The 25,222-nt window shown below is 49.9% G+C and overlaps 1 protein-coding gene across 5 annotated transcripts in view; it reads left to right on the plus strand.

Moving 5' to 3' along the window:
- The first annotated feature begins 8,230 nt into the window (after positions 1–8,230).
- The window catches only part of CRACR2A (calcium release activated channel regulator 2A), a 113,585-nt gene continuing 96,593 nt past the window's right edge, over positions 8,231–25,222 (plus strand). The window contains exons 1-3 of one of the 5 annotated variants that reach the window (XM_057556481.1): positions 8,243–8,345; positions 12,820–13,106; positions 20,749–20,993. The gene's annotated coding sequence lies outside the window, so the exon portion shown is untranslated. Of the gene's footprint in view, positions 8,346–9,074; positions 9,203–12,819; positions 13,107–20,748; positions 20,994–25,222 lie in introns of those variants that run through there. The other 4 variants (XM_057556482.1, XM_007170218.2, XM_057556483.1 and 1 more) reach the window with 4 other exon arrangements.

Below are 25,222 nucleotides of genomic sequence, written 5' to 3' on the forward strand. Positions count from 1 at the left end.
CTTATTGATTTTCTGCCTACTGAATCCATCAGTTACTGAAAGAGGGGTCTGAAGTCTCCAACTGTAATAGTGGATTTGTCTCTTTCTCCTTGCTTTCTATTTTGACACTCTGCTGTCAGGTGCGTACATGTTAAGGATTGAGTCTTCCTGGGGAATTGACTCCTGTATCACTAGGTAATGTCCTTCTTTATCCATGACAACGTACCTTGTTCTGCAGTCTGATTTGTCATATTAATGTAGCTCCTGCAGCTTTCCTTTGATTAGTGTAGCATGGTGCACCCCTTTTATTTAATATATCTGTGTCTTTATATTTAAATTGGGTTTCTTATAGACAACATATAGTTGGGTCTTGTGCTTTTACTCATTGTGACAATCTCGGTCTTTTGATTTCTGTATTTGACATTCATATTTTAAGTGATTTTTTATAACATTGGATTAATGTCTACTGCATTTATAACCGTCTTATATTTGTTATACTTGTCCTTTGTTTCTTTTTTTATTTTCCCCTCTTTCTTTTCCTTCTCAATTTCTTCCTCCTGTCCCTTATAATATTGCTGTCATTCACTTATCTATATGGTATAATCACCCCAAATGTTGTTATTACTATTACTCTAAACAAATATTTATCAATTAGATCAATTAAGAATGAGATAAGTAAAAAATTTTATTTTACTTCACTTATTCCTTCCCTGATGTTCTCCCTTTGATTATATAGATCCAAGTTTCTGACCTGTGTCATTTTCCTTCTCTCTTTTTCTTTGTCTTTTTTCCCCTTTATTTTTTAATTGAAGTATATGTGATTTACAATGTTGTTTTAGTTTCAGGTGTATAGCAAAGTGATTCAGTTATACATACACACATATATATATACATTTATATTCTTTTTCAGAGTCTTTTCCATTATAGCTTATTACAAGATATTGAGTAGAGTTCCCTGTAGTATACAGTAGGTCCTTGTTGGTTATCTATTTTACATATAATAGTGTGTATATCTTCAGGTGAGACAGGAAGGCTCTAGGGAACTGGAGCTGGTTAATTGCCCTTCCCCCCCAGTGGATAAGGCTCTGGTAAAGTTGATCCCTTGGAGAGCAGAACTTCGTTATGGAGAATGTTCTGGGCATATATAAAAATGGTTACCTCCCCCAACCTCTGCTTGAAACATTGGGAATTTGTGTTGGGTCCTGACCTTGAGAATCCAGTGGGTTCCTGAAGGTAGAACTCGTAAAAATGGGGGGGCCTCCCTAAAACTGCACCTCCAGGAGATTCTCACTCTCCAGCAAATCCACACTCAGCCTCCAGCAGTTCATCAAAATTATCATTTAAGTGTTTCTACCCTTTTATGGCCACAGCGACTTCTTCCCCAGATGAGCTGATCGAGGCTGTGGTTCTCCATATTCACCTGTTCCCCCAGGATGGTGCTTTGCCTGTGACGTCCATTTTCTGATATTCATTTTCTAAGATATTCATTTATTTTCAGTTGGTTCAGCTTTTATCTTGTCCCAAGTATAGAAGTGATGATTTCCAAGCTCTTTACATGTTACAGCTGAAACTGGAATTCCTCCATTCTTCTACTTTTAATCTCATTGTTCCTTTGACTCTAAGCCAAAGGAACTCTACTTCTACTCTACTCTACTCTACTTCTCCTCTACTCTACTCTACTTCTCTTGTAGACAGGATGTAGTTTGGTCTTGCTCTTTTTTATTCAGTCTGATAATCTGTGCTTTTTAAGTGGAGTGTTGAGTGACAATTCTGTACCCAGTTCCATGCGTGGGCCTTTTTTCCCACACCACCAAGCAATTCTCCAACATCAGCTGGGTTTTCAATTCAATTTTGACACTACCTGGAAATAGCATCTGATTCCACAGGCTGAGGGTTCAGTCGCACAAGCCTGTCCCCCACTTCAGATGCCAATTGCAAGTCCAGGTTGTTACCTGTGCTTCTGACCAGCCAGCTATAAACTTTAGGTTCCCACGACCCCCTCCTCTGGTTTGATTAATTTGCTGGAGTTGCTCACAGAACTCAGGAAACAAAGGATATCAAAAGATACAAATCAACAGCCAGATCAAGAGATACACAGCACAAGGTCCCAAACAAAAGAGCTTCTGTCCCGGTGGAGTTTGGCGCCCAGCATGGTGGCACATGGAAGTGTTCTGGTTCACCAACCTGGAAGGTCTCCAAACCCCATCCTTTGGGGGTTTTATGGAGGCCCCGTTACACAGGCATGATTGATTAAATCATGGGCTATTGTAATTGACTCAACCTTCAGCCCCTCTCCCTTGCCCAGAAATCAGGGGGTGGGACTGAAAGTTCCAACTCTCAATTCATGGTTTGTTCCCCTGCCAACTAGCTCCCCCATCTTTAGGGGATTTCCAAAAGTCATCTCATTAACATAAACTCAGTTGTGATAGAAAGGGGCTTGTTATAAATAACAAGACACCCATTTTACCTGTATGACTCTGAAGCTATTTGGGGAACTGAGGACAGGAGACCAAATATTATAACAAAAGATGCCCCTATTGCTCTAATCACTTAGGAAGTCCCAAGGGTTTTGGGAGCTGTGAGCCAGAAACCATGGGCAAAGACGAAATACATATTTCTTATCATAAATCACAATATCACAGTAGCCCGTTTACATTTAGTGTAATTACTGATATGGTTGGATTTACATCTTCTATTTTGGTATTTGTTTTCTATTTTTCTCATGTCTTTTTAAATTCCTCTCCTCCTCCCTTCCTTCCTTCTTTTGTGTTAAATAACTATTTTTAGTGTATCATTTTAATGCCTCCGTTGATTTTTTTGCTATATTTTTAGTACTTTCTTGATGGTTGCTCTAAGTATTACAATATGCATCTCAACTTACTGCAATCTAATTGAGAATAACACTAAATTAATTCTAGAAACTTTGTTTCGATATATTTTCCTTTCCTCTCCCTCCTTTGTTCCATTATTATCATATCTATTTCTACATAGCTATTTCTACCCAATAATACAGTGTTATAATGTTCATGTTTATGTTATAATGTTTGCTTTATACAACTTCTTTTAAAGAAGTTAGGAGAAGAAATGAGAAAATAGATTTATAGAGCCTTTTGTATTTACGCACGTCTTCATCATTTCTGGAACTCTTCATTTCTTATTGTGGTTTTGAGTATTATCTGGTGTTACTTTCTTTCAGCCTAAAGGACTTCCTTTAGTATCTCTTGTAAGGTGTGTCTGCTAGTAAAACATTATCCTGGTCTTTGGTTATCTGGGAAGATATTTTTCAGCACTGTGAATATGCCAGTCCATTCCTCTGTGGCCTCCATTGTTTCAGAATGGATTCCTTTGTATAATTTCTACCTTTTTATTGAGGTTTTTAAAATTCATTGAATCATTGTTGTCATACTTTCCTTAAATTTTTTAACATAGTTTCTTTTACTTACTTAAACATATTTATAATAGCTGCTGTAAAGATTTTGTCTGATAAACCCAACATCTTAGGGACACACAGAGACAGTTTCTCTTGACTGCAATTTTTTTTTTCTGAATATGGTCACACTTTCTTGTTACTTTGCCTGTCTTGTAATTTCTTTGGTGAAAACTGGGTATTTTACATAGTATATTTAGCGACAATGTCTTCTAATTTTCCACTGAATGGTGTTGGTTTTTGGTGTGTGTGTGTTTGTTTAATAACTTGCCTGCACTAAATCTGCTAAGTTTACCACTTCTGCAGGGTGCATCCATGAAGGCCTCTGCTGTTTGGTTTTTCTTCTGTTTTATTCTTGAGCCTAGCTTTCTATAGTCACCCTTTGTCTTCTTAGATCAGTGTTCAACCAAAGGTTGGTCACAGGTTGGGCTCAAGTACCGCGAGCCAGTAAGACCTCCACTCTCTGCTGATAAATCTGTGAGTGAGCTGGGCAGCACACTCCAATATACAGGTTTTGTTTTTTTTTTCCAAGTCTGCCCAGGCTTCTGTTTTCCATCAAGCCCTTGCATCTCTACCGTACGTGTGGGCAGGTTCCACCGGCCAGCACTGTGTGGGTGCCGTAGGCTGTTCCTGTCTGTGCAGTGCTTGCAACCTGGGTCAACCCGTGATATGTGGAGAGTTTATCCCTCTCCCCATGGCTGCTTCACCTCCCTCAGTTCCCTGTTAAATGTCCAGGTAATCAGCAGTCCATTGCTCACCAGTGTCAAGCTAGCAGAGCCACGGGCCCTCCCTGTGCACTTGATTCTGAGATCACTGTGTAAATTGACACCTCTCCAAATACAGAGGCCCCCCTGGCAATGACAAAACACTGCTCGTTTTCCCAGTCTGCCCTGGTTGAACCATCAAACAACAGAGCTGCTGGGGATGGGAACAACTCCAGGCAGGAACACAAAGTCAGTCGTTTTCGTGGACAAACATTTCTCAGTTTGTGGCATGTTTTCGGTCAGTTTCTGGAGGGCTGAAATGGTTGTTTGTGACAGTTTTGACCAAGCTTTATAGTTGCTTTTTGGAGAACTGGTTTATCAAACTTTTTACGTTCTCATGCTGGAAGTTACCCTCTGAACAGGAGGTTTTTCCTGTGTCTTTCCCAAGCCTGGAGAAGCGATGTACAAGGAAGGTAAGAGCTCTGGGCTGAAAGCTTTTCAGTCTGGACTCTGCCTCTTAAGCAGCTCTTGCCCTTTGCCATTTCCTTAGCAGAAAAGCAATGGGGGTGGATGGGTGATTGCCACCGTTTTTCCCATTTTGAAGATGTTAAGTTTCTAATAGGATTCAGCTCATAAATGTACACAGTGGACCTAAAAATATTAATTGATTTCACCCTTTCCCTGATCCTGATGTCATTTTTATGTCAAACTTTGTCTCCAAGGAAGGTTATGTGTGTGTGTTTCATCTAAGAAGAGGCAAGTCCTTTGACTCCAGTAGAAAAAGGAGGTAATCGATTTCTTTTTCTCCCTTCTCTTTCCTTCCATCCCTTCCTCTTTTCTATCCCCCCGCCCTGCCTTCCCCCCCACCCTGTCTCTCTCCTCGTTTTTTCCGTTCTATCACTGTGAGCCCTGACTTAGTCCCACGCTCCGGACTAAGTGCTGCCTACGTGAATCATCCCCTCTGCTCCCCACGGCAGCCTCGTCAGGTCCGTCCTGCGTTAACGACATATGACGCATGAGGAAACTGGAGATGGGAGAAACTTCCCGGTTTGCTCAAAGCCAAAGAGTTTGTTTCTACCTCTCTATTCCCTTCCCCTCTGGGACACCAACTCCAGAAATAAATAGGGTATGAGGCGGCAGTGCGATCGCGTCTCTGGGAGACATGGTTGGGAGTCGGGGGTGGGGAGTAGGATGTTCCCCCCCGCTGTGAGGTGAGGGCGAAGGCTTCCTGTGCAGGGGCAGCGTGAGAGCTGGATCTGGCCCTGGACTTTGGATGGAGAGGGCAGGGAAGGCCCTTTGGGCAGGAGAACAAAGTCAGCACAGCACTGATGCTGGAGTGCAAACGAGGGGCTCTTAAAGGCCTGTTGTCGGTGAGTCAGAAGGAGCAAGGTCACAGGTGCGAGGGCTTTGGAGGCCAGCCTAAAGATTTTGGAGTTCATTCAGAAAACACAGAAAGGGTGTTCATGGAAGGTTTTTTCTGTGCAGAGAGGGGACAGGTCTAGACTGTGCTTTGCATTTGTCATCATCTGGCCGTCCTGTGTAGGGAGCATTCGGTGCAGGAGAGAATAAAAGTATGCAGTCAAGGTCATTGTGCAGAAAGAGGCGAGGAAACCTGAGCCCAGGTGACAGACCGGGAAAGGAGACTAGAGGCAGGCCAAAGGCATCACCAAGGAGATTCCACGGGACTTAGGAGGACTTACAACCTCTTGAATCAGTAGCAAAATCCTACTGCAAATCTCATCTTTTATTGCTGTCTAGTGAGATGTTTTATACCCTCTGTATTGTTTTTCCTGAAATAACGTTAAGCAGTTGTAGTCTTGATTATTTTTTCTCTTCCAATGGGTCAAGAGACAACTGTAGCTTTAAAAAAAATAGCTTTAAACAAAATTTACATTTTCTCTGGGAAGCAGGACAGATGCTGTCCTTCTGCGTGGCGCCCGGGAGAGTCAACATTGAAAGGTCTGTTTGTTTTTTTGGCTTCCACCTGTTGGAAATTCTGTCATCGTAGCTGCTGATAATAAGGAAGAAGGGCCAGCAGGAAATTCCTGCACTTGGACTGGGAATGTTTCCACTGTTCCCCTGGGGGACCACACACGGGCAACTGGCCTCCCATTATAGTTGAGAGCAGCACATTAGCAAGAAAACACAGAGACGCCGCCGGTGGGGGGGGCACTCAGGAAGAGGAGAGCGCATCTCCCTGAAGTGTGCCCTGCAAGCCCATGGACTGCCCGCCCCCGCGGGGTTGGGGCTGTGGGCAGGAGCTCCCTCACAAAGAATAAGTGGAGTTTGGTGAGAAAAACAGCCCCTTGGAAGCAGCGATTCCTTGGATGAGTCTCAGCCTTTCCAACCCTCAGTTACTCCACCTGTAAAATAATACAATGAACAGTAGCAAAGAATCAGTAAGAGCCAACAAATTTGGCATTTTTTATGTACCAGCTACTATTCTAAACCCTTTAAAGACACACTATTATTTAGATCCTTAGAGCAACCCTGTGATACAGGAACTGTCACTGCCCACATGCTAGCAATGGAGGCAAGTTCAGTAACGCGTCAAGGTCACAGCAGACAGGTTGGAGCACCGAGGTCCAAACCCAGGTCTCTGGCTCCAGACGTGTACTTCACTGCTGATATCTTAAGACCTCGTGGGACCCGGGGGGGGCAAACAAGCATCAGTACGTGGAATGGCTTTAGGACTCGAAAGGCAATCTCAACCCGCACCGTAACAGTATTAATACTACCTTTTAACAACAACGACAGCAATGGTAGGTACCTCTGATGCCCCTGATCTCTCTGCCCTCGGGGGTCGGTAGGCTTCACATCAGATGAGCTACGTGAGCCCTTGCAATCCTCGGACGCTGATAATAAAGGTCCTCCTTTCCCCTCAAGGGGCTGGGAGAAGGGCAGGCCATCTGTGCAGCTTGCTCTGCTACCTGGAAGGCCAGCCCTCACATGTGTATGACGGGGCAGCACTAGACTCAGGGATGGACACAGTCATCTTTGACCTTGGGGCTGATGCAAGCAGGCATACCCCAGAGCAGGGACGGAGAAACCCAGTGCGTGGCGCAGGGGTGCGAGAAGGAGGGCGGGGGAGGCCTGACAGCCTTCTGAACCTCTGGTGGGGACGGCTCTGGTGCATCCCCTCGCTCTGGTGGGGCGAGGGGAGGCTGTGAGCCTGTGGTACCCGGGCTTCATGGAGAGGCATGTCCACACCACACAGCAATTTGTAACAGCATCTCGATAAGTGTTTATCGAGTGTTTCCATCCCTCCTGGAACGGGGCTTGGTGTGGAGGGGAGGGGAGCAGAACCGAGGAGAGAAAGGAGATGCTAATCTATAAACCAGCGAGGGAACCATGGGTTCACCAAGAAGGGGCTGAGAGTTCTGTTGGGGCCGGCATCTGGGGAAGGATTCCCTGAGAAGCGGGCATTGCAGTGGGGCCTGGATGGATGAGTAGGATTTCGTGCGCAGGCAGAGAAGAATGGGAAAGCGCATTCCAGGCAAAGCAAGAGCCCCCGGCAGCTGGTGTGTGGCCGCCAGAGCATGGCTGCATGTGTGTGTTTGGGGGAGAAGCTGTGAGTCTGGAAAGTTAGCTCGTGTCCAGAGAGTGTGCGTGGAGGGCCCTGTGTGCCAGGCTCAGGGTCATCCTTCAGCCCGACTGCCTCGGGAGGCTTTTGAAGATTTATTTAATGCTTTATTAATTGGATGCTTTTTATTACACAAGCCCTCATGACCACGGTAGAATGTGCAGAAGAGGCAGAAATGTATAAAGGACAAAACCCCAGAGATACCAGCTGGAGGGGGCCTGCAGGTTTTCAGGGAGACTCACCTGGTCTGTAACTTTTTCTAGCGGGCTGCTAAGGCCGGGGACTGATGTCCACCTTTAGAGAAATGCCTGGAAACATCCCAGAATGGGGGCAAGAGGCCTCTGGGACTCCGGAACAGAGGGGCCCAGGAAGCCCGACCAGTCAGGCAGGCTGTTACCAGCAGCCCCGCCCACGACACCCAGGCTCCCCCGCAGGGCAGTCAGAGGTCACCACCGGCCCGGTCCCCAGGCGGCGGGCACGCGCAGATCCCGGAGGGCGCCCAGGAGGCGGCGGCTCCCGGCGCCGCTTCCGCTGGGGGCCGGTTCAGCGGCGCGGGGTCGCGCGGAGCGGCGGGAGGGCTGGCAGTGCCTGACAGCTGTGGGCCGGCGGCGCACGGTGGCGGCGGAGTCGAGGCGGCAGCGGCCGGTGCAAGGTGTGTCCGGAGGAGGGAGGGAGGTGGAAGGTGCGGGTGGGCGCCCCCCCTCCCCTGCCCGGCAGCCAGGCCTGGTGGCGCTTCCTGCTCTCTGGCCTGCCGCGGGGGCCAGTGAGTGTGTGCAGCACATGGAGTTCCGAGGGGTGCGCCCCAGGAGCGGCTGGACTCCCCACCCCTGTCCCCAGGCCCCGCCTGGCCCTGGACCCCCTGATGCTCTGAACCCTCTGCGGACTAGAGGAGGGCCAGAAGCCCCCGGTCTGAGATCAGAAGGGACCTCAGGGACCCTGTCGCCACACCCAGCCTCTTCATTTCACAGAAGAAGAAACCGAGGTTCAGAGTGGTGAAGTGACTTGTTCAGCATGGCAGGTCTGGAAGCCAGAAGTCCTCACCTGGAGGTCAGTGCTGCTGGGAGCCCTTGCAACAGGGCCAGGACAGCAGGCTGTGACCCTGAGTAGAAACAAAGCGCTGGGAGAGACGGAGTCAGAAAGACAAAGAGAAAGAGAACCTCCCAGAGCAAAGGAGGGTCAGGAAATGGGGCGGCACTTCCTCCCTGGCCCCGCTTGAGCTGTGGTCTGGCTGCATGACTCAGCCAGCCTTGCTGACTCTGGCCTGTGTGTGTGTGCATGTGTGTGTACGTGTGTGCGTGCACGGGAAAGCCCTCTGTCTACATACGTCTGTCCACATACACACAGTGACCTTGCTGGGAGTCTGCCCTGGGTTTGGTATCTGAAGAGGATACCAGGGACCCCAGATGACTTAGTTCTGAGCGGCTCCAGACAGCAGGAAAGGCCCGGAGGGTGGGGTCCCCGGAAGGGGGGCGGATCAGAGTCCAGGAGAAGAGCCTAACTCATGAGGCGGTGAGTTCCCTGTCTCTGGAAGAAACCAGCATGTACCAAAGAATCTTTTTATCAAGGCTGTGGGCCTAGGAATATGAAACTTGCTAGGGCAGTGTACTCTGTATAGAATTGGAATTATTTTAGTTTGAGGGTCCAGGGTTCGTGTCCTTTTTTGGGTGACATTACCATGCATGGCCATGTTGGGTAGTGTTTGCCCATCAGAGCTGCTCTGTGCACAGTTTTGGGGGATAAATGAGAGGCTTGTGTCTGCCCTCGGAGGTCCCCTCGCCTCTCAGTACTGACTGGAAAGGGTGATGAATAACGTGATCTAGGGTGAGTTTGCAGGAGGGGGTGGTCACCTCTGCGAGGAACGGGGCAGGTGGCCCTCTGGAGGTGGCGCTTCGGCTGGGCCTTGAGGAGGAGGCTGGGTCAGGGCATTTGGGGGCAGGGACGTCTCAGCAGAGGCGGGGAGGTGGCGGTGTCTGGGGACCAGGGAAAACGCAGTGGGCAGTGTGGTGTAGAATGTTGTTTGGGACGAGGTCGGGGAAGGCCTGGTGTGTCAGGCCAGGGAACTTGCGCTTCTTATTCGGCCTGGGCATTTTGGGATGGGTTCTGAGAAGGGCAGTGAGGTCACTGGGGTTCAGAAGAACTTGTCATTTGGCAGCAATATTTGGGAAGCCAAGGATGCTGTGGGAGGGGAACCCGGGAAGGAGAGGAGGCTGAGCCGGGCTGCAGGGCATGCGGAGAAGGGCAGGACCTGGGATGCTGCTAAAAGGGGCGAGGGTAGGAGGAGAAACAGTCTGTTATAGGCCAGGGCCCATGGTAGGGCATTTCCACCCAGGATCCCATTTAGTCCTCCCAGCAACCTTACGAAGAGATTGTTACTACTGTCTCCACTCTGTAAAGGAGGAAACTGAGACTCAGAGAGGTCAACAACTTGTCCAGGGTCACACAGCACATGAGTGGTGGGGCAGGGACTGAACCAGAGAAAGCTGGAATAGATCCAATCTGGCAGCTAAATAAATGTCAGAGGCCTGAGCAGAGGAAGAGACCATGGTGACGGAGATTGGGGTTCCAGTGCTGGACAGGGAAGCCCAGGTTTGGAGCAGCGTCGGGTTTGGTGGTGATTGGAGATGTGTGAGCCTGTGATGGTCCCAAGCACTGGGATCGGGGCTGCAGTAGTTATGACTCTGCACCCCTGCCTCGAGGCTCCCTGTCATGGGTTTGCTGAGCCCACAGGCAGCTGGGGGGTGGCCGGGCTGAGGGAGTTTGGTGGGGGATCCCCCAGGGATCTGGTAAGTCAGTCGCTGAGTTCACGCCCACACAGAACATGCGTGCGTGCTGTGTCCGTGCTCAGGGCCCTCAGGCATTTGCCACTACTCCTTGGGCGAGAATTCGTTCAGCTTGTCACACTGTCCCAGGCCTTGGTTCCTTCCTGTGTTTCACCCATGAAAAGGGCTGGACAGACCCTGAAGATGGGTTTGCAGAATATTGTGGAATTCCACAAGTGCCTTTTCAGGATCCTAAGAACAGGGCCAGGCCTCTCACAGTGTCAGAGCACCTGGGTGACCTAGGGCCAAGTGTGCTCAGTTTTACAGATGGGGAAGCTGAGGCTTCAGAAGTCACGGTCCTTCACCAGTGGTGAGTGAGTGGCAGAGAGGGTGCTGACCCCTGAGCCCCTGGCCCTCTCCACTGCCATGCGGGGGGCAGCCTCCAGCCTCTCCCTTCATAAAGTCGCCCTGGGTGGGGTTTTTCACAGACAGACCCCCGCATCAGATGGACCCTTTCCAACTGTTATTCTCTTTTTCCCCCTTAAACAGTACACACTCACACCCATACGCAAAATGGAAAACGATTTCCATTCACCCGTCTGGTGGTCAAGTCATGTCTGACGTCTCAGAGGGTTTCCATTTCTCTAAGGGAAATGTGGTGAGACCTAGCTAGTCTAGTCAGCGAGCCAGAAAGCATCCCATCCCCGTGTGCAGAGCCAGGGAAGTCCCCACTAAAGTCGGAATGTAAATGAGGTGGCACCCGTAGGGAAGCAGCGGAGAGAACAGGCAGGAGACCTGGAGACAAAGGGAGGAGAAAAGGAGGAAAGGAAAACTGAGCAAGCTTCCGGCACGGGGCAGAGCTACCTTTGAGGACACACCCTCTGGGGACCTGGTTGTCCGATCCTCAGGCAGCGTGGAGCAGGGAGGTAACCAGGGGGACCTAAAAAAAGACAAGAGCTACCCAGCCTGACCATCCATCCTGCAACCCGTTCACGTTTGAGAGTGAAAGGCAGAGTGTTGGCAATGACGCTGGGACAACGGGCAGAAGCCAGGATGTCCTGGGCGAGTTGTCGTCCTGATGACAGCCAGCACACATCGAGCGCCAGACGTGCATCTGCTTGTTTAAGCCTCACGAGAACCCAGTGGCATAGGCGCTGCTATCATTCCCGCTTTACAGGAAGAGTACATGAGAAACAGAGAGGCAGAGCACCATGCCCAGGGTCACACAGCCAGTAACCGGCAGAGGCAGGATTTGCAGCAGGCAGTTTGGCTGCCCCAGAGCCGGGGCCCACAGCTTCACACCTCACTGGCCCTGGAGGCTTGGACGCACCAACAGCTTTGGCACAGACAACTCCCTGTCCCTTTCCACGACTCAGCTCGTGACCTTTTGGTCCTTGTCGTCCCTTCCCCGCTGTTCTCAAAGGCCGATTTGGCCTGACTTCATCTGTGGTTGAGCCCGAGGTGATGGGGAGGAAGTGCCCTGCAGGTTCTGTCCTCTGCGGCCTCTGCACCTGCTTCAGGCTGGTCTCTCCCTTCTTTCTTGCCTTGTAACCGCTCTGCCCGTTCAGACAAGGTCACGGGGACGGATGGACTGGGTCAGACACAGGAAGACCCTCTTGAAGGCCAGTGTGGGGAGTGGGTTGTCTGCCTGAGGGGACTCTCAGGGGCCACCATCTGGGGGGCTAAGTGACACTCAGGGGCCTCTCCCAGCTTGAGGAATATGAGCTTTTCTTTTGTGACAGATTCTTCCGAGACGTTGCATTCCCTTTGTCAGTTTGTTTTGGCTCCCAGCCCTGGTTTCTCAGAATGTCAGCAGTACTTTCTCCCCTGCCCATTTGTTGACACATCCTGGTCGGGCTGGCGTGGCCGAGGGGGCAGTCACGGGGCAGCAGAGCCTGACTCTGGTGACACTCCAGCGGTTCTGGAAGATGTAGGGAGGAGGGAGCAGACAGGTGTCCCACGAGGCTTAGATTCCAAGGGCCTCTGAACCCACTGAGCCTGTGCTGAAGGCCCTTTATTTGCATAGTAGAGCAGCCCTGTGGTTCATTGGCTTGGCCCCGGCCCTCTGCTCCCGGGACCCCTGGGTCTGTGCAGCTCCGTGTCCTGCTGGGCCGAGAGGAAAGCTGAGAAGGGCAAGACATAGTGCACACACTGTGGGTGTGCTGAGACCTGCCGGATCCAGGATCCAGCGGTTTTTACGCCCGCCTCCCAGACCTGCATTTGCATCTCTGGCCAGGCAGCTTCCTGAACTCCCTTTTTAACTCAGGGGAATAGGAGGCTGGCTCCAATGGCTGAATTACCAGGGCAGACAAGAGGAAAAGCTCCTATTACTGGGCGATTGGCTTATTTTCACTTTATTTACTTTAGAGATCGCTCCGTGTTGAGCTCCGGGATTTGGTGAATGGATGGAGCTTTGCCACACTGAAGCCGTGTAAACACAAACCCTTGCCCGCTGGTTTGGAAGGTTGCATTGGTGCTGAGGTGGGGGAAGGATACCAGCTTCCCGCAGCGCTACACTGATCCAACACAGAATGTCAGGAACCCCCTTCCCACCTGTGCCTTGAGGCTGGATGCCCAGAAATGCACCAGGCGTGGCTGAGAGCTTGGCTCCAGTGGACTCCCTGGACCTTACTGGTCCTTGCCTTGCAAGATAGGTAACTATTATTGTTATTCTCCCCATGTTATGGATGAGAAAGCCAAGGCTGCGAGAACTGGAGTAACGTGCTTGAGGTCATACGGCTCCTAAGAGGCTGAGCTGGGATTTGAACCCAGGCAACCTGGCCCCAGGGTCACGGGCTCAACCCAGCCTGCCCCTCGGGGTGCTGAGCGCCGGGAACAGTTCTGACTCTAACCAGCCATGTGTCGTTGGGATTCACTTTTCTGGCTGGCAGGGGCTGGGTCACCACGTCAGCTCTTGTTCTTGATGGTGATCAGTTGTGCTTTTCTGTCCCCTCTTTGTGTCTTGCTGTCGCCTGACCCTGCATCTGCTCAGGGCAAGGTACTTTATTTCTGGGTTGTGGTTGTCCTGCTACAAATGTGGCTAAGTGTGTTTCTTAGTTCTCCAGCAGGCATTCTTTCTAGCATTTTTATCTTCTGCGCTGTGTCTCTCTGGCACATTTCTTTTTTTGTTGGGGGGAGGGGCTCAGCAAGGCATTTAATTAATTAATTAATTAATGAACTTTTAATATTTTAATTTTATTGGAGTAAGTTGATTTACAATGTTGTGTTAGTTTCAGGTGTACGGCAAAGTGATTCAGTTATACGTATATATATATATATATATTTATATATGTATATTTATTATTTTTAGATTCTTTTCGCATATAGGTTATCACAGAATATTGAGTAGAGTTCCCTGTGCTATTCAGTAGGCTCTTATATATAGTAGTGTTTATATGTTAATCCCAAGCTCCTGATTTATCCCTCCCACCGTGTTTCCCCTTTGGTAACCATAAGTTTGTTTCCGATATCTGTAAGTCTGTTTCTGTTTTGTAAATAAGTTCATTTCTATCTTTATTTTTTAATTAGATTCCACATATGAGTGATATCATATGATATTTGTCTTTCTCTGTCTGACTTACTTCATGTCGTATGATGATCTCTAGGTCCAGCCATGTTGCTGCAAATGGCATTATTTCATCCTTTTCTATGGCTGAGTAGCATTCCATTGTATATATGCACCACATCTTCTTTATCCATTCATCTGTCATTGGACATTTAGGTTGTTTCTATATCTTGGCTACTGTGAATAGTGCTGCTATGAATATTGGGGTGCACGTATCTTTTCAGATTATGGTTTTCTCCAGATATATGCCCAGCTCTCTGGCACGTTTCTTGTTGCTTGTCATTACCCTCTCCGTGAACTATACTAGCCCCTGCTGTGTGGCCCTGTACTCAGGTTTTGGGGGTTCATCTTTGCTCGGGGCTCGGGGTTCTGGTTTCAGTAGATGTGGTGTAATTCTGGGGATGAAGGCAGCTGGAGAAGCAGCAAGGCCCCCAACAGACTTCCACAGGGACCCCTGCAAATAAGAGAATGTATTGAGTGCCTGCCGTGTGCCAGGCACTTTTTCTCATCTAGGACTTAGCATCCCCATTTTACAGATGAGAAAACCGAGGCTCAGAGAGGTAAATAAGTCGTCTGAGTTCACACACCTAGTTCTGGTATAGACACCTCCCTCAGGGACGCCCCACCATGCTGCTTCTCCCTGCGCCCCACGCTGGCTGCCTGCAAAGAGCTGCTCCGGTGGGTGGAGGGCTCTGCTTGGTACCAGAGCTCTGTTAGCACACCTGTATGATCCCCTGACTCCACACCAGGTGAGCTGCCCCAGGCACAGGCCAGTCAGAAATACAGGGGTGGGGAGGGCCAGTTAAAAAGTCTGCTCTGGAACTTCTTTTTAAGGAATGCAATTTTAATACATTGAACCACAGCTCAAATCAGAAACAAAGACGCAGAAAGGAACTGCTAAGGGAAATGAATGTTAATGAAAAAAAAAAAATGATTAGGCCTCCATTATGTAATCACACATTGCAAACTAAAAATATTTTTTTAAACGCACAAGTCCTATTTACTGGAATTAGAAATAGAATCAAAAGCTCTAATTTGTACTGAATAGTGATCATGTTATTCCACACACCACATCTGAATTTCCTGACACTGGAGGGACTAAATCAATGTGGTTTTATTGAATGTTAATGCACCCCCCCCCCCAAAAAAACCCTCCAGAACAAAAGCAAAATGGTTGAACACCTACTGTGTGCAGTGCGTTGTACTGGGAGAAAGAACAAAGGCCACAGTACTTCTTCTGACAGCATAGGAGACCCCTGCCAAGGGAGCAGGACAGACTGTATGTTCTCTAGAAGGACGTGGGCTTTGGAGAGGCTTAACTAGTTAGGCGAGGACAGAGCGGGGCCTGCAAGGATGGTGGAATTCAGCAAATGGGAGTGGTGGGGTCCTGGAAGAATGTTCCATGGGGGGTCTTCAGTCCGTCTTAGTAGGCAGCATCTGAGGACCAGTGTGCATGGAAATTAAACCGACGAAGTTCTGCCCAGGCCGGAAGATGTGCCTTGACCCTCCCCATATTTCTAAGGGTCACCTCCTCCTCTGGCTGGCCTCCACTGACGCAGGTTACCATCTAAAAGCTGTGAGGACCCAGGATGCGGTCCTGGGCCCTCTGAACCTTCCTGCTTCCTGTGGATAGAGGTTGTCGTGTAGAATCAAGCACAGCTGGCCCTGCCTGGCACACGAGTGTCTGCTCTGGAGGGGGGTTCTCTAGAGTCTGCATGGGTGTGGCTGTGTGTTACATGGACCACGCTGCGTCAGGAAGGAGATGGTGATCGGAGCCCCACAGAAGGTGCTGTGGGGCTGAGGGGGAAGCAGGTAGGCCCACCCTCAGAGACTGACTCCCTTCGTACAAACTTATCCACCAGGAAAGCCAAACAAAACAGACGGCAAGGAGAAGCCAGGTGATACCCTTTTAACAATAGGCCACTGTTGATTTCTTTCCTGTCTGCTGCCTCGTCAGCCCTGGTTGGTTATAGGGCCAAAGGCAGCTTTTCACAGTTGGCCCCGTCCGAGGTCTGGTCACAATGGCTGGTGGAGACCTCTCTGCCCCCGCCTGCCCGGGGCTGGGGCGTGTCCCTCACCGGGCAGCGGTGCCACGCTCCGTCTGCAGCCGGCGGAGTCTCTGGGCCAGGCTGTCCAGAGTCACTTTAGAAAGAGACGCTAACTAGCACAGGGGTGGTCATGGCTGACCGTCTCGCCATCACCGGGGGACACGTGTACCCACCCCACTGCCGACGGCAGGTAGCCTGACCTCCAGGCCAACTGAGCATGTGTTTTCTTTCCTGGGACTAAGACACAAGCTGAGTGACCAGCTCCCGTCCTCCGGCCCTGCCCCATCTGATGGGGTCCTGATGCGGCCCTCCTAGGATGCAGTTCTAGAACTCAGTGCCGGGGGCCAGAGCCGGCAGGTGGGTGAGCAGCTGTGCTTGGTGGCAGGTTCGTGTCGGGAGGAGCTTCTCCACGTGCTGGTGGTGGGCCTGGGCTGCCTCACTGATGAAATAGCTGTCCTTCCCGTCTCTTAGGCAGGTCATGACAGTGGGATGAAGCAGCGACAGGTGAAAGTGCGTTTACGTGGGGCTGCTTATATTTTTTTTCAACCCAGTGGTTTCCATCCATTCATCAAGTTGGGCTTAATTAACCATTTGCTTCGTAGGTCATCTAACAGGTCCACGTGGTGTCAGCTCAGGCCTGGGTGCCTTTTAATAGGGTGGCCCGCACAGTCCAGTTAGGGCACTGAGGCTTAGCCGGCGACCTATATTCCAGAACTCTCTGGCCCGCCGAAGCAAGACCCTCAGCTGGCAGTGGGAAGAGTCGGGCTGCCGGGGACCTCAGGGAGCCTGGGCTCTGCTTCCTTCCAGAGCAGCCTGGAGACACCCACAAATCTAGTGAGAATCTGAAGGCTGGTCGTCTTCAAGAAACCATCCACAGTGTGTCCTGTTGTTCAGAGCTTCTGCCCTCCCTTTGCAAATATTTGCCCAGGCGTGGGGAGAGTGGATGTAACCACGGATAAGAAAGGAAGGAGGATGCTGGGAGTCAGGGAGTGCGGATGTGTGTGGTCAGACACCCGCGGGCTTAACTTGGTGTCGCTACAGTCAGGTCTCGTTCCCGGAGAGCCTCCCGTGTTCGGAGCCCTGAGCTGCGAGATGGGGCTAATCTTACCATCCTTCACTTAGAAGGGAGGAACTGAGAAGCTAAGCAACTCGCTCAAGGTCACACAGCCGGTCAGCATAGAATCAATCCAAGCACGGGCACTTGGACAGCAGAGCCCCCACTCTTAAGAGGGTCAGTCATGCAACGCTGGTGATGATCCTTCACGCGGATGGAGCTCTTTGCCGTGTACACAGCCGTCCACGCTCTGCTTTTAAATCTTTACAGCAGTGAGGTGAGCATTATGCTGGGTATTATATACCTGACGGTGCATAGTAAATGAAATTATGACTGAGGAAACAGTTGGGAAATTGTAAAATGCTCTACAAATATGGAATAATTGTTGACTCCAATTTACAGGTGAGGAAAATAAAGTCAGAGAGGTTAACTGGCTTGCCTGGGGACACATAGGTGACAAAGGGCAGAGTAAGGATGTCAGCCCGGGTCCTAGGACCTCCTAACTGGTGCTATTTCTTTCCTTGACATCATCAGGGAAAGACTGGTTCTGAGTGTATCTGTCCCTTCTCCATCCCCGTGTCCCCTCCCTGCCCGCCACCACCAAATTGGTGCCAAATGAAAATTAGGCAGAGAATCTAAAGGAGACTAAGGTCGCTTTCCTTAGCTTGGCTTCCTTGCCCTAAATGAAAAGGAGAGTGAAGTTAGGGGTGGAGTTGGGGAGGGTATCTGTCAGCACGGGGGCGGGGGGCAGGGTGCAGAAACTGCACGGAGGGATCCTTTGTGTGCTGCTACCTCCTAGTTGGCGGAAGAGCCCTGGGAAGGGGTGGGCAGGACAGGGCACTTTGCCCCCATGGATGGGCCAGCATGTGTTGTATGATCTCATGAAGCTGTGAACACAAATTTATTTTAAAATTGTGAGCTAAGCTGGAATCCAGGGTCTATCCCTGGGGCTTGTGTGTTCACATGCAGTATTTATAAAATAAAGAAATCATAAATATTTTGTCTGAAAGATCTTAGGCTTGCTACTGAAAAGATGAAAAGAAAACCTCTAAAGCATCAGCTCTGCAGCGCAGCCTTTTACGACGTGGAAAAGTGCTAGAATTCTATCTCACACTTGAAGCAGAGGGAGGGATTCTTTCTTGCTAACAACGTCTTATTTACTTGCTTGTTTATTAATTTTTGAAAAGATAAGAAATGAACATTTATTTCACACCTTCTAAATGCAGAATCTATGTTCTGAGCATTTATATGTGGTGGCTCATTTATTCCTCACAGAGACCTTGCTTATGTATTTTTAAAATGAGGCTATCAAGATCCTGAGAGATTAACTTGATTCAAACTTCCCAGGTAGTAAGAAATGACAGCAAGATGGGAGATAAATATGGCTGACTCCCAACTGATGTTATTTCCTCAACAACAGACTGAGAAACTCTATTTTCATTTTCTTTGTTTTCCATTCCTTCTTTAATCTCAGATCTCCCATCTAGAATCTTTCCTCCCATCTGAAATACCCCTTTAAAAAATGTCGTTTAATGAGGGTCTGTTTGTGACAAACTAGAGTTTTATTTATTGGAGAATGTCTTCATTTCTCTTATTCTTAAAGGACATTTTCCTTAAGGCTAGAATTCTCAGATGACAGTTACTTTGGTTTAGCGTGTGGAAGGTATTCTACGTTGTAACCATTGAAAGGGAACTCTTTCTCTTTGGTTGCTTTTAAGAATATGTTAGCCTCTTTTTTCATGTCTCTTAAGCTCCCATATTTTTCTGAGTCTCTGTCTTTCTGGGCTGCATTTGGTAAATTTATTTTGACCTAGCTTCTAGTTCACTGCTTCTTTCTCAGGCTGTATCTACTATGCTATTGTCTGTCCACAGTTTGTGATTTCAGTTATTTAATTTTTATTTCTAAAAATTCTCTTGGGTCCATTTTTCTTCAGATCTTCTTGATTATTTCTCATGGTTTTTTTGTTGTTGTTGTTCCCTGTTCATATTTACCAGCATGTCTTTAATTTCTTTAATTACATTATAGTCATTATTATAGTCAGAACCTGAATATCCCATTATCTGAAGACATGCCTGGCCAGTGAGTTCCTTCCTTTCTTGCCAGCTTATCAGTACTTTTAGAAATATTGTTTTTTATCATTTATACAAGATTTTCAGTGGGAGGTTCCGTCTAAGTACTTAGCCTGCCATAACGTGGGAGATAGAAGTCCAGCATATTTATTTAGTATTGACAAAACTAGGAGAGGGAAAAGCAGTGCCAGTGGAGGTCGGCCTTCTGGACCTAGAAGCCCACCGTGTACTGAAGGCTTCTGTGAGTGCCCCGAGCAGCTCGTGAGGTACCTCAGTGAGTAGCAGTCACGGCGCGGCTCACCCAGCGGAGGTTTGTTCTGTTCAGCACCCACCCACCAAGGACGTGATGCCAGAAGGAGCATGGACCAAACAAGAGGAGGAGATTTTCAGGAGCCGTTTTATCTCTGAGAGTTTCCAGGATGGATGTAGAGAGGACCACGGAGTCCGAGGCAGCCTCCACCTCTCCTCCGCCTTTGCCGCATCGAACCCCTCCATCCTCTTGATCCCACTTCTAAATAGCCTAGCATCCATTCACCTGTACCTACTCATCTGCCTCCGCCCTGGTCAGGACACACCAGCGTTTGTCTGGACTGTAATATTCCCCTAACGGGTCTCAGTGTATCCACTCCCCCTCCTCCCCCTCCTAAATTCATTCCCACAAGGAGCCCAAGTCACCTTTTATTTATTTATTTATTTATTTATTTATTTTTGGCTGTATTGGGTCTTCGTTTCTGTGCGAGGGCTTTCTCTAGTTGTGGCAAGCGGGGGCCACTCTTCATCGCGGTGCGCAGGCCTCTCACTATCGCGGCCCCTCTTGTTGCGGAGCACAGGCTCCAGACGCGCAGGCTCAGTAGTTGTGGCTCACGGACCTAGTTGCTCCGTGGCATGTGGGATCTTCCCAGACCAGGGCTCGAACCCGTGTCCGCTGCATTAGCAGGCAGATTCTCAACCACTGAGCCACCAGGGAAGCCCCCAAGTCACCTTTTAAAAATGCAAGTCAGATCCTGTCTCTTGCAGCCTTTAGGTGTAGCTTCAGTGATTTCTCACGGCTGTGTGGATGGAGTCCCAGGTCAGCATTAAAGCCAGAGATCTCATCCCAGAGAACAAAGCTTAACCCTGCCACTTCCCTGATACCAGAGGAAGGTGGGCCTGCATCTCCCTTAGGGGCCAAGAAAACGTTTCCAGGGTCCCTCCCACGAAGCCCCTCTCCTGTCTCAGTGAGCAGAGGCAGGTCAGAAGCCCACCCCCGCCCCCCTCTGGCAAGGGCCTGCACTTGCTCTGACTGGATGGGGCCCTGAGCTGAGCAGGAGGTCGCTTATTACCCTGAGTGATGAACAAAATTGGCATCTTTTTGGAAAGGAGGAAGGGAAAAATGAGTGATATTAGGCAGGCAACCAGGGTCTGCTGCAAAACCTGACCCAGACCACAGCTGGCAGTTGATTTCAGGAGTCCCAGGAGGAAAATTAAGAGACTTTCAGGGCGTTCTCTATCCTGAGATCTATAATGAGTTACTTGAAGCCAAACTGAGGACACCTTCCCTCTGTGTGTTCCGCCGGCAGGTCCCGCCCTGACCACAGCTGCCCCTCAGGAGACTGGCCTGGAGCTACGGACGGGCCACTGGGCTGCTTGTCAAGGGTGGGGCAGCGGCGACTTGCCACCTCGCCTCGTCAGCCCGGCCCGGGGCTCCACCTGGCACTCAGCGCGCCCACGGCTCTTACTACGGAGAGAGCTGCAGGAGGAGCCCCGGTGTGGCAGGACCCCGGAGACCGGGATCCAGAAGAAACCGCAGGAGAGACCAGTCAAGGTGAGCTGCCCGGACCCCTGCCCACGCCGGGTGTGTCGCTGGACACGAGGCTTCTCATGGTGGGAATCAGAGGCTCCTAGAGGCAGGTATGGTGGGAGCAGCCGCCTGCAGGAAGGCTGGGCCGAACGAGCAGAGGTTCGGAATGAGGCCGCAGGAGAGAGTATCTCTCATCTTCCGTAGCCCCTCTTAAAAACTGTTGGCCAGCTTACCAAAGTGGACTCCCAGACCACATGGCCCTTGGGTTTTCTGCGTGCTGGGCTTGTGGAGGGCTGCAGGAAAGGCTGACTGTCCCCCCAGGGCCTGCCCCTCTGAACAGAAAAAGCAAGTGGGTGAGAGACCAACGTGAGAGCCTTCGATCAAGGGTGGCAGAGGAACGTCACGGACAGCAGTGGGCCTCCGCGGTGGGTGGGCGAGAAGTTTGAGTTCCAGGCCAGGAGCAGGGGTGACAGCTTCTAGAAGTTGTCTGCTAGCCTGGCATTCTAGTTTCCCCAGTTCTTCAGCCAAAATGCAATACAGTAGAAGACGGAGTCCGGATGGCAGCGCAGTGGGGTTTAGTTATGGGTGACATATGTAGCGTCCGCTGGGGGGTGAAGTCACGCTTATTTGGCCACTGTGATGTGTGTTGTTACGTTTTATGTGTCTGTCTTAAATCTTCAGATTGTTGACTCCTTGAGGGCAGGCACAGAATACTTTACTTCTCTTATGTTCTTCACGAGGTCGGTACTCAGTAATTGCATACTGTTTGATTGTTCGCTGTATACCTGTGCGATAAAACGTGATCAGTCAGGGCCTAGAATTTTCATTCATTGGGCAGAGTCGCCATCAGCATCTCCTGAGCACCTAGTGAGGTGGGAGAATGTCAGATGCCTTTGCCACTAGAGCTGGCCTGAGTGTATTCATTCCTTAGGGCTGCCCTAATGAGTGCCGCACACTGGGTGATTTAAAACAACAGAAATGTGTTGTCTCACAGTTCTGGAGGATGGAAGTCCAAAGTCAAGGTGTTGACAGGGCCCTGCTCCCTCTCCGACCTGCAGGGGAAATCCTTCCTGGCCTCCGCCTTGTTCTGGCAGTTGGTCGGCAATCTTTAGCGTTTCTTGGCTTGCAGCTGTGTAATCCACACTCTGCCAGCGTTGTCACACGGTTTATCTGTCACACGGTTTATCCCTGTGTGTCTCTGTCTTCACGTGACTGTCTTCTTCTGAAGACACCGGTCATATTGGGGTACATTCTGAGGTCTTGGGATTTAGGACTTCACTGTGCCTTTTCTTGGAGATCGTAATTCAACCTGGAACACTAAGTGAGCTCTTTTCAGCGACAAGACTAGGACATACACAGGGCCAGGGGTGAATAGTTACTATGTCGCTTGGTGCGGGTGGAAGGAACAAAGAGATGAATCAGCGGGCCGTGTCCTCTGTTCTCTCGGCATCCTCCAGGGAACGTGGCTGGGCCCAGTGGAACACACATGACGCTCTGGCCAGTGGAGGGACGCCACGCTCCTATCGCTGCACCTTTTTTATAGGACAAGTCAGGGAGAGGCCTCAACAGAAGGGAGCAAACAGACCATCTGGGTTCCGGTCAGCCTTAACTGGGAGGAAGGTGGAGAAACCCAAGCTCCGAAGGGGGTGGAGAGTGGCACCCCCTTCTCCTGGGAGAACAGGAGCTCCTGGGCCCAACCAGCTCATTGCCAGGCAACCCAGAGGGGGTTCCAGATGCCAGATTTGAACAGCCTGCTGGTCTTCAAACCCAATACAACTTGGACCCCTTGCTGCCAACTTTCTGCCTCCCGTTCGGGACCCCTTAGTGCAGAGGTTGTAAAGCTGAGGCCAACAGGCCATGTGTAGCCTGTAGATGTGTGTTGTTCACAGTGGCTGGTGTTCACATTGTTTTTATATTATTTTTGGAGTAAGTGCTATATTCACATAGCTCAAAAATCAAATCATTATAGAAAGATATCTAGTGACCTCTTATACCAGCCTCCATCTGCCCGTCCTGCCCCCTCCCCAGTAACCAGTTTTATTTGTTTCTTATACATCCTTCTAGAGTTTCTTATTGCAAAGAAGAAGCAGTACAAGTATACATCCTCCCTCCATCCCATTCTTTCTTACATAATTATAGTATACATACTATACACGCTGTTTTGCCTCACTTTTTTCGCTTCATTGATCTTGGGGATCTTTCCCTATCAGTGAACCAAGAGCTTTCTCCTTCTTTTTCACAGGGGTGTAGTATTCCGTTATATGTATCGCTATGAACGTCCCTCTAAGAACCGCTGCATCCCATAGATTTTGTATGGTTGTGAGTGTTCTGTTGTATGGATGCACCGTCATTTATTCAACCAATCCCTGTTGATGGACACAAGCTGTTTATAGCTGTTTGGTGTTTATTACAAGTAACGTTGCAGTGAATAAAACTGTATTTCGTCCTGTACCTGAACACGTACAACATTTTAAAATTCGGAAATATCTTTGAATGATCAAAAGGGCTGGAAACACTGGGTTCTAATGACTGTTGACAGCTGGTTGGATCGAGTGGCAGCTGTCTCTAAGGGTCCCTAACTGGGGACCAGCCTGCTGCCCACATCCAACGTTTTCTCCACCCCCTCTCTGTCTCTTCCACTAAGGCTGAGCGTTGACTCTCACTGAGCACATGAGGGTGCTCCTTTTCTCATAGTAGATTAAGAAGGAAGGGAAATTGCTCTCGTCCTTATGTCTCTTCAAAGTGGAAAATGAAAGCCAGGGAGGCTGTCTTTTTCCAGAAGAAAGGGAAGGGCAGACGTCTACGTGGATGTGATTCTGCTTCACTTGCACCTGATGGGTCGGCCCCTGTGTGTTATCGTCTGAGCGCTTGAGCGCATCCTTGCCTTGCTAGGCCCCTGCCTTCTTCTCATCTCAGAGTAGGAGGGAAGGAACTCTGCTCGCTGGTCACTTTTGCTCTGCTTGGAGAACTTTAGCTGCTCAGAGCCCAGCAGTAAAAACGAACAAGACAGTCAAGAGTACTGTTCGATGACATATATCATCGCACCAGCACCCCACGAGGACAAGGTATTCCTACTCCTGTTTTATAGACAAGAAAACAGTAACGGAGTGAAGTCGCTCGGCCAAGGTTCATAACTTGTACATGGCAGACCTAGGATCTGACCCAAGAATTTCAGGCTCTAGAACCTGTTGTTTTAGCCTATATATTATGCTGCCTCCAGAGTCTTAAAAAAAGAGGTGTGGTTTACGGTTACACCTCTCACCTTTGTGACTGCTGTCAGTGGTGGCATGGTGAGGACGGTCACGACAAAGAGAACATCTCTGAAAATGGGTGAGATGGCGACACGCCCCGAAGAAGGCGCGTAAGGAGGACGCCATCTTGTTCTCCTGACAAAGGCGATGGCTCATCCTTTGCGGTCCGTCGCACTGTATAGAGAGGAATTGGCTTCATTGCCCCCGAGGGTCTTTGATACCCAGACATCTATGGAGCTCCTTCTGCATGCCAGGCCCTGTGCCAGGCGCGAGAGATGAGACGGAAGAGCCACATCCTGGTCGGAGGGGCCGAGTGAGGACATGTGGACCGAAAGCTGCAGTGCCACCTGGTTACACGGATGTGTCAGGCTGGGTCCTGAATTTCTTGACAAGAGAAACAAATTCACCGTGGAGTAAGGAGGTGGGTGGTTTCCTGTCTTGGGTCCACCGTTGCCTGATGAAGGAAGGAAGCGGGGCCCGGAAGCGGAGGCTGTGAGTTAAGGTGTTGAGCCATCCTTCTGCCCGCAGCCTGGGGGGAGGCTGATGGTCCTACTCTCCCGAGGCCGTGGGCTCCTCGAGACGGCCTCGGCCGGGGTCGAGAGGCGGCCGGAAGGAAGCCTCCTTTCCCCTCGCTGTCGCCCAGCTCAGCTTTTCTCGTTCCCGGTCATTTGTTGAGCAGGTGAGCTGGGCTTACCTCCCTGTGAGGCACTCACTCTCTTCCCCAGTGAAGGACCAGCCTGGCCAGCCTGGGGGCGGGGATGGGGCCAGGAGGGCACAGTTCACAGGCCGCTGTATTGGACTTTTGAAATCACACCCCAGCAGAAGGATCTGCAGGCCGGGGCTTCTCGTCACTGGGACAGCCTTTCTTGGTTTTTTATTGTCACTGTTTATCTTTCATCTCGCCCAAGTTTGCAGCATCTGTCATCTCTGTGGTTATCTTAGAACAATGGGGTGGGGGGTTGCTTTCTATTTATTCTTTCTCGAGTGTGACGCTAACCACAA

This window comes from Balaenoptera acutorostrata, chromosome 11 (assembly GCF_949987535.1).
Source record: "Balaenoptera acutorostrata chromosome 11, mBalAcu1.1, whole genome shotgun sequence".
Taxonomy (NCBI): Eukaryota; Metazoa; Chordata; class Mammalia; order Artiodactyla; family Balaenopteridae; genus Balaenoptera; species Balaenoptera acutorostrata.